At 32.8% G+C, this 10,000-nt stretch overlaps 1 protein-coding gene across 1 annotated transcript in view; it reads right to left on the reverse strand.

Moving 5' to 3' along the window:
- The window catches only part of LOC137634906 (microtubule-actin cross-linking factor 1-like), a 1,614,628-nt gene that overhangs the window by 354,983 nt on the left and 1,249,645 nt on the right, over positions 1-10,000 (reverse strand). The gene's annotated exons all lie outside the window — the stretch shown is intronic.

The following is a 10,000-nucleotide window of genomic DNA, read 5'->3' on the forward strand; positions in this document are numbered from 1 at the left end:
TGTGCATATGTTCGTGTACACTAACTACCACATACATTAATGTCTGCGTAAACACACGCACATGGATTTATACAAAGAACCGTCTCACTTATATATTAAATGCCTCCTTAAATTCAAAAATTGGAAATAAATTAACAAATGTTGTCATGTAACAACATGCAAAAATAACTACGCAAAGCAAAGACATGTCTTTTTGTTTTCAAATTTAATCACTTTTTTATGTGAAAAAAAAAAAACTACCCGCGTCAGACGTTTATAATCTCAAATCTGTTGCAACAATGAATGGCAACATATAAAAGTTCCGTGGTTTCAAACACTTAGTCTAAATGTGCCCCCATTGCGATACCTCCACCTGTGCTGCTTACCAGAATAGGGCAGAAAAGTATCTACTAAATCACAGAAAGCATCATTACAATGAATAGGGAGAGAGGCTAAAGTGTTTACTTTCTTTAGGATAGGCTCTTGTACAGGTGGTAGACCTTGACAAATATAATTAGCACAAAAGTAGTTTATGTCTGTAACTGCAACAAATTAACAAATTTCTTGCTATTTGGATATAGCATAGTGCAATGCCTAAAAATTTGGGCCAGCTATTTGGAACAACTTTAATACAATATCATGAAATTTTTGAACAAAGTTTTATACCATATCCTAATAAAATCATAACAGAATTAATTCACACAAGTTAATGTACCCATGTACCAAATATGAGAAGCAGACTAATTTCCAATACCTCTGGAGGCCATCTCTCGACAGTTTCAAACTAAACGATGCAAGTTGTAACTTTCCATTGCACTTCAAATTTATATCTGATATGTTATAGGAAGAATCAACCGACTATTCATAAGACCCTCATCCATCATTTTCATTTCAGACATGAGAATACTTTACTTTTCAAATTCTCTAGTTACTCTTATCCTAAATACAGATTATCTAAATGATTTAACACTTATACCTACACCATTTAGCTGTGATAAGAGAGTGAATAAATGTTAAAATTCTGGTATATGGAGAAATTAATAAAGTTTTAATACCAAGTATTCTGTAGCATGTAATTCAGACTTATCAAAAGGTTTGCTGGTGTAAACCTCCCAATCATTATCTCTCTCTCTCTCTCTCTCTCTCTCTCTCTCTCTCTCTCTCTCTCTCTCTCTCTATATATATATATATATATATATTATATATATATATATATAGTACATGTGTACCTATGTATACCTGACACGCACACAAACAACTCATACATACACATACACTATATATATATATATATATATATATATATATATATATATATATATATATATATATATATATATATAAATATATAGTCTATAGTGTTTGAACAATTCTGAGTTTCGGCAATTTTGCAGCAACTAGTGTCCAATCTCTCTCTCTCTCCTCTCTCTCTCTCTCTCTCTCTCTCTCTCTCTCTCTCTCTCTCTCTCTCTCTCTCTCACGTTTAAAAAAATGGCTTCTCATTCTTCTAAAACATGCTATGCCGTTGAAACGACGATGCAAATGATTAAAAACCATTATTTCAAAGGGAATATTTTATGAATCGTAAAGAATAAGTTGGCAATTGATAAAACCTGAGTCATAAATAAGGCGAAATATTAATCTGACTTGCGTTCTTTGTTTACGTGTTAGTAAATAACGAAATACACATTAAAGTAATAATTCTTGAGTCGAGGGTTGTAACAGTTGTCAGCGATCAGCAGATAACAGTGCTGTGCCAGTACACACACGTGAGAGCACACATGCACACACATTCATATATATATTGTATATATATATATATATATATATATATATATATATATATATATTGTATATATATATATATATATATATATATATATATATATATTGTATATATATACATACATATGCATATATATGTATGTGTATATATATATATATATATATATACATACATATATATATATATTTATATATATGTGTGTGTACATATATGTGTATATATATAAATATATATATATATATATATATATATATATATATATATACATAACTGAAAGATAAACCCCTGGAACATGTCCCAATTTCCATCACCGAGATTTCAGAAATTCAGAATAAAGTATTGCATAACGATCCTCCATTTAAAATAAGCGTAATAGGATTACTGCATTTTGAAACAAAATTGCGTAGTATATGGTAGTCCGAAGACAAACGTTACGTGTGTGAGGTGCACGTTAAAGTTTATTCAACAGATAACGAGCTTATATACAAGCAGTTGAGAGCAAGAATGTTACTAAAATTCAAACAATATGGAAATGTACGATGGCAAGCTTAAACAGTTTTTTTTCTGTTATCATTGCAGGAGAGAGAGAGAGAGAGAGAGAGAGAGAGAGAGAGAGAGAGAGAGAGAGAGAGAGAGAGAGAGAGAGAGAGAGAGCATTACAATGTATGAGCGCGTATGAAACACGTGCGGTACAGTAATATTACTGGGAGAATATACATACACACACATACTATATAACATATAAATATGATTGAATATGAGAATATTTCTTTATTTGACCATGAAAATATGTTAAAATCACGAGGGAAATGGTTGCATTACATGTTTAATGTATATATAAAATATATGTCAGCGCCTTACCGATTTGTACGAGGAAAAAGGTTCATATTTCAAGAACCTTAGCTTTCAACAAATTAACAATTTTATGTAAAAAATTCTGAGTACAAATGATGAAAAAAAACATAAGACCTTGCATAGATAACTGATATGTATTCAGTCAACTTATTAGGGAAGATTGTTTTTTTCCCTTTAGTTATCCTACAAACAACCCAGCCACTGAGGGCGTTGGGGGGGGGGGGGGGGGGGGGGGGGCTGGGGGCAAGCCAGCCTCAACTTGGTGCCGGTCCCAAGCCCGGGTAAATGGGGAGGGTTGGCGGCAGGAAAGGCATCCGGCCATGAAATATTAGCCAAAACCAATATGACCAGTGAAAGTTGTGAAAATGAAATGAGAAGAGATGAACAGTATATTGGGAGGAGAGTGATGGAAATGGAGGTACAGGGAACGAGAAGGAGAGGGAGACCAAAGCGAAGGTGGATGGACTGTATCAAGGATGACCTTCGATCAAAGGGTTTAACCGGTGATGAAATGTGGGACAGAGGTAGATGGAGAACGCTGGTCAGAAACATCGACCCCACATAAAAGTGGGAAAAGATGCAGACAAAGACGGAGAAGTTATTCTACAAACGTATGAACTTGAAAGAGATTAAAAATAAATTGAATAGAATAAATACATAACGTTTTTTTATGAATAACAAAATATTCATTGTTAAGTTTTGACTATCAAGAAATCACAGAGGAAGCTAATCAAGACTAAAGGGTGAGTTTCAACTACAAAGGATCTCCCATATAAAGAGATGGTAATTTCGGCCACAGCAGAAACTCCCATTGTAGGAACTTTTAATCGAATGCAAAGAATCAGTACATATTGACACAGTCTCTCGCTTTTCCTCTTCATCTGTCTCTTGTTAACAAGTCGACATTTCAAATATATACATGCTATCACTTCTGATTATTAGGCAATATTCAAAGGAAGGGAGAGAGAGAAAAATAGGATATACTGTTAAAAAGACCCGTAATTTTAATCGGATATTCGCCGTAAAAATTTATTGTAATAATCCGTATTTCAGTAAAATACAGGCGACCGAAATTTTAGCCTACTTTATTAATATCTTTTACGGGTTGGTGACAGTAATATCACTCCCTAACGTCAATGTATCAGTTTTTAAAACGGTAAATGCCTGGTAACATTTATTCCAGGATTTTTAACCGCAAATTTGAATAGTGTAATACATATAATAACTAAAAATCCATTAAAAAATTGAGATTTTTTTTTCCAAGCTAGAACGGAATTATCTTTCATTTCTTGAAATGGAGTAGTCGAAAATCTTTACTAGCTCTACATGAACTTGTGGAAGAAACACCTGCGATCCCTTGTGCCATTGCACGCACTGAAATGATGTTATTACGGCACAAATAAACGAGTGTGGTTGCGAGAGAGGAGCAGTCGGGCCTATAAGGCCGGGAGCTCTTAATTAAGGCTTCGGGTTCCCATGTTTTTCTCGTTAGCGTAGACGGCGGAGAAACAAATCTCGATTCTTTCTCTTTCGCAACAAAGCAAATCAACCATCAAAGGATAAATCCAATGGAATAAAGTCCCGGAGGTAAGCCTCATTAAAGCACATTGCATTAAAGCATATTGCAATATCGTAAAAATTTAAATGGGAATAAAAGCAAACTCCCATATGCGGACATCCATGTTTAGATCACACTTCGCTGGGAATAGAGTAAGCGTTTTCTCAAATTCTATTAAGCGAAAATTACATCATTAAAGGCTGGGACACAGTTCACCCATTTTAATTATGGGTTTAATCATGTATTCTGGAAACAGAAATGGCAAAAATATAACCGCTAAGTTTTCTGTTAGATTGCATGACTCAATTTGTAAATTTTTCTGGTGCTTGAGGGTACATTCGGGCGCACCATTCTATCTTATTTCTCTTCCTCCTATATTGAAAAAGTTTTTATAGTTTATATAGGAAATATTCATTCTAATGTTGTTACTGTTCTTAAAATATTTTATTTTTCTTTGTTACCTTTTCTCACAGGGCTATTTTTCCTTTTGGAGCCACCGGTCTTATAGCATTCTGCTTTTCCAACTAGGGTTGTAGCTTAGCAAGTAATAATAATAATAATAATAATAATAATAATAATAATAATAATAATAATAATAATAATGGGAGTAAATTTTACTACTTTCATTTATAAGTTTAATATTTAGAAATTTCTGCAAATTAAAGGTCAATTGGTTAATTATGGAGCGTTAAACTTCATCTATTTTCGTATAAAGAACAATAAAATGAAAAACGAACGACTAGCTAAATCTGAATAATGAACATTTCGTCGGAAATGGGCAATTAATTTAGATATCGATAAATAGGAAAGAAAAAACTTTCTTCAAACCTAAAGCTTCAAAGCTAATTTTCACGTAAATATTATTCTTGGTTCTCTAGGTCACCAACGGTGTATTTTACACCTAAAACATAGAATATTTGAAATTTGATCAGTTAAAACAACTGAATAATATATAAATCTATCTATCTATCTATGTATCTATTTATCTATGTATCTACACACGCACACGCACACATATACATACATACATACATACATACACACACACACATATATATATATATATATATATATATATATATATATATATATATATATATATATACATATATATAGAAACGTTCTCAATAGGATTATAGGACACGCATTATATTTCAATCTAAACCAAACTATTATTCATAAGCTAAAAATAAATGATAAGATAAAATATATGAAGTATAAAATGCATTACACTTAGTGAAATTATTAATTAGTTCCATCTACATGTGGAAATCTCTAATTGCAAACTATCGCTACAATGTCAAGATATACTGATTGCGCAAAAATATATAATGTTAATTATATATATATATATATATATATATATATATATATATATACATATATATATATATATATATATATATATATACATATACATACATTATATATATATATATATATATATATATATATATATATAAATATATATATATATAATCAAAACAGACTAATAGAAATAAAAAAAACCGTGATTTTAACAACGAAAGGATAAATTTCCTCTTCGAAAATATAAAAAGGAAAGCAGCAAAACTAGGGTGTACGGGTAAGTCAAAGGTGATTGATACAGTGTGTGATTCTGGAGTTCGATGAGGTAATGATAAGTTTTCAGTATATGAGTATAAAATAACCTAAGTAATGTAAATTCTACTGCAAAGGGTATTCTCATCCACGATCCACACTGTTAAAAATTTGCTGAAAAAAATAACCGTAAAAATCCTGGAATAAATTTTGCCAGGCATTTACCGTTTTAAAAACGGTAAGGTAAAAATTACTGTCGTCTGTATTACTGAAATACGGCTGGGAACCGTATATTTTTATGGAGAATTTCAGATTAAAATTGCCTTTTTTAACAGTGCAATAATTAAAGTATAAATGCTGCAGTGATCATTATGTTGTTTTTCTCAGGAACGAATCCCTATTAGGGATGAAACAGCTTTAATTATAAATAATGTATAAGAAAATTAAATCAAACGATACCCAAAACTATGGTCAATTTATTTTAGTGAGGCATATTTGCACCGACTCGCAGGGGTGACCTTTTAGCTCGGAAAAGTTTCCTAATCGTTGATTGGTTGGACAAGATAATTCTAACCAATCAGCGACCAGTAAACTTTTCTGAGCTAAAAGTCGGTGCAAATGCGCCTCATTAAAATAAATTCAGTATAGTATCTTTTGATGACATTAAAAAGTACCTTCCGTTCGAAACAAAAAGCAATTTGAGTCCTATTTTCTGACAAAGAGTGAAAAATGAAAGTTAACTCCCTCTTCGTTAAAAGCAACATCACTCCTGCTTTGCAGTGTTAGCGAGTTGTACTTTACTCGATTCTGGTCAAGTGGACTTGACAATCCGCTCTGTAAATACGCCAGAGGCAATGCTAGCTTCAGACAGAATTGCTCCTGGCTCGTGGAGTTTCGTTCTCCAAAAAGGCAAATGAGAGAAATTACATTCATTTTACGAATTTACATTGTTATGTACGTTTCCCTTAAGGAGTGCAGTACAAGAAAATATATTACTGATGCTACACTGTTAAAAATCTGTCGTAAGAAAACGGAAGAAATTTCCCTTAAGGAATGCAGAACAAGAAAATATATTACTGATGCTACACTGTTAAAAATTTGTCGTAAGAAAACGGAAGAAATTTCCCTTAAGGAATGCAGTACAAGAAAATATATTACTGATGCTACACTGTTAAAAATTTGCCGTAAGAAAACTGAAGAAATTCAAGAATAAATGTTGCCAGGCATTTACCGTTTTAAAAAAGGATATATTGACGTAAAGGAGTGATATTACGGTCGCTAACCCGTAAAATATAATAGCGTAGGGTAAAAATCACGGTCGCCGTAATTTACTGAAATACGGGTGAGAACAGCATATTTTTACGGAAAATTTCCTTTTAAAATTAGTTTTTTTTTTAAAAGTTACTTGAAAATTCCCGACGGACAGCTCAAGAAGGAATAGCCTTCCTATATAACTCAACATAGAATATGTTAGTCACGTCGAAGAAGCTCAAAAGTCTTTCCTTATTTTCAGATCAGATATACAATATAAAAAAGCTAAATGATAAAATAAAAGCTTACTGATAAAAACAATACTGACAGCAAAATTGAGATAAAAATAAAACAATGTTAATTCTACTTTTTGATAAGCACAGCAGTAACCTGGAATGAAAACCGGATATGAAGATGAGCATATAACCGGAAATTCGAAACGAAATAAAACGAGACGAATTCCAATAAAGCGAGAAATCCAGTACCAGTCAACTTGTGTTGCTATTCGGCAAAGTTTGAGGCGGCTGGGGAAAGGGTGGGGGGCCTCCGGAGATAGAGGGGAGATAGATGGTGGAGCACGGGTGGGGTGGGGGTGGGGGGGCGTTAAGCGAGCGTGATGGAGCCTCAATCCAGGAAAAGGGATGCCGAAACAATAAAGTTCCATTATTGATAGCTATTAAACAAGGACCATCACAAAACGGCGTCCGATTGAAAGGCTATAAATGTCACCCTACAATCCATCCGATTCTCCCTCGGCTGCACATTTCACCATATTCCGATTGTCAGGCCGAACCGAACAATCGACTAGTAAACTTATGCTCGTCGGTGATATTTCATTTTGGAGACATTTTATTCCATTCTTAAGATACCGGGGGTAGAAAAGGGTATCTAGACAACAATAACATAAATATATACAAAATATCTGGGCCAAAGAAGATTTCATCCAGATAATCTAACCTCTAGGAGTAAACAGGAATGCAAAAGCAACCTTAAAAATAATATTCATCAAAAGAAAATTTTCGTGAGTAATACCTTCCAACAATTACCTCGTTTAACTTATCAAATATTTAAATAACTTTATACAATGAGCATTTACGTCAACAGATTCAAGAGTAAAAATATGATGCAAAAGGATTTTCGAGACACGGTGGGCAAGATGTAAAATAAAGGAGGTATAAGACAATATTCAGCTTCTGTACTATGAAAGTTTTAGACTTACAAAGATAGGATGTGGTATCCAAATGGAATCAAATGCATTCTATAAATATAATCAACGGCCTCACCCCGTTCTCGAGATCTTTCTCTACAACAACTACTAATTCAGCCATTGTTCTATCAACAGAAGTAGATCATTTCTCTTGAGGTCGATTGTATCCTAGATACTAATTGTGGATATAGGCATTCTACATAATCTATCGTTTCCTTTACCTACAGTTTTTCCTAGGTACTACGTATAAAAATTATTGAAATTATTATCATTAATAAAATTATTATGATGTATAAATTATGGAGTTATTACGGACTTGTGCAAAGAAAAGAAAATTAAATGAGAAGTACAAAAGCAAAAAAACTATTTGCAATTTTCTTCAATCTTTATCTGTTGTAACGATGTAAAAGCAGTGACATTCCAATTAAAGCGAAACAAATACATGATTTTTTTCTGTTTTGAACGGTCTTAAGTATAAGATATGACAGTGTTGAGAAACATTTTCTTTCTTACCATATATGTTTATCTTGCCTTGTAAATCTCCTCAGAAGTTGCTGAATTACAAGCAAACAACACAGGAAAAATAACAAGTGGATGAAATGAGAACTCAAATATAAAAGACAGCTCGTGGATAAAATGTTGATAATAATTAAAATCTTATTCAAATTTCGTTCGAGAGATCAGAGAGAGAGTAAAAACTCAATCATGGTCTAGAAGGCTAACTCCAGGAGGTGAAACCATCATAGTGTCGACTAAAGATAAGTAAATGCAAGTTTCATTTGCAATTCTAATGCAAAATCAATTTGGGTTCAATTATGATCTTTCCAAACCCGTAAAAAGAAGTACTCAATACTGAATTAATACAGTAAGAAATCATCCACAAATATCCATTATCTATTGCTAAATGAATGAGGTTTAAAAGGGTCTCGTCCTAAAAGTAAAATTAAGAAGTTACGGTTTAAAAGCTATGAAAATTCTTAAATAACACTCGCAACACTGACTTGCATAAAAATGTGCATTTCAATAATCATCTGTTTATAAACCAGGCCCGAAATTCTCTACCCAGAGTACTACAAAAAGTAAAAAATAAGATACAGCAGTCAGTGTCATCTTGAAAAACAAGAGGAGTGTCGGATACTCAAGTGGGAGAGATTCTCTCTCTCTCTCTCTCTCTCTCTCTCTCTCTCCTCTCTCTCTCTCTCTCTCTCTCTCTCTCTCTCATTTCACTTAGGGGATTAAATCATCAGGAGTTCCAGCACGAACTTATTAGAAATTTATTAAATAAATATCACGAGAAGACAGAAAATCCTTAGCTTTCCAATCTTTTTAAAATATATGCTTCAGTCATTAATAAAAACTTTTTTCTCACAAAAATATCCTAAGAGGAATCGAGATTGACAAATTTTGGGCAAATCATGATGTGCAGTTATTTTTCTTACTGACTTAAATACTCGTGGAGAGAGAGAGAGAGAGAGAGAGAGAGAGAGAGGAGAGAGAGAGAGAGAGAGAGAGAGAGAGAGAGAGAGAGAGAGAGAGAGAGAGAGATACTTATCTAAAAGTTCAGGCGATATCAGTTATATATAAAAAAAAAACTTGAAAACACAAGGGACATTTCTTTTTTTTTTTTTTTTTTTTTTTTTAGAATTACGGGTAGGTTGACACTCGACCAATAACCGGAAATAATTTAGCATTGTGCGGTTAGTCCTCAAATGTGTCAACAAGGAATCAGGAATTTCTTGCATACATTAATTCCTAACGAATCAAAATTAACGAAACATTTATAATTTTCCCGCAATGGACCCAA

The sequence above is a fragment of the Palaemon carinicauda genome, chromosome 45 (genome assembly GCF_036898095.1).
Source record: "Palaemon carinicauda isolate YSFRI2023 chromosome 45, ASM3689809v2, whole genome shotgun sequence".
Taxonomy (NCBI): domain Eukaryota; kingdom Metazoa; phylum Arthropoda; class Malacostraca; order Decapoda; family Palaemonidae; genus Palaemon; species Palaemon carinicauda.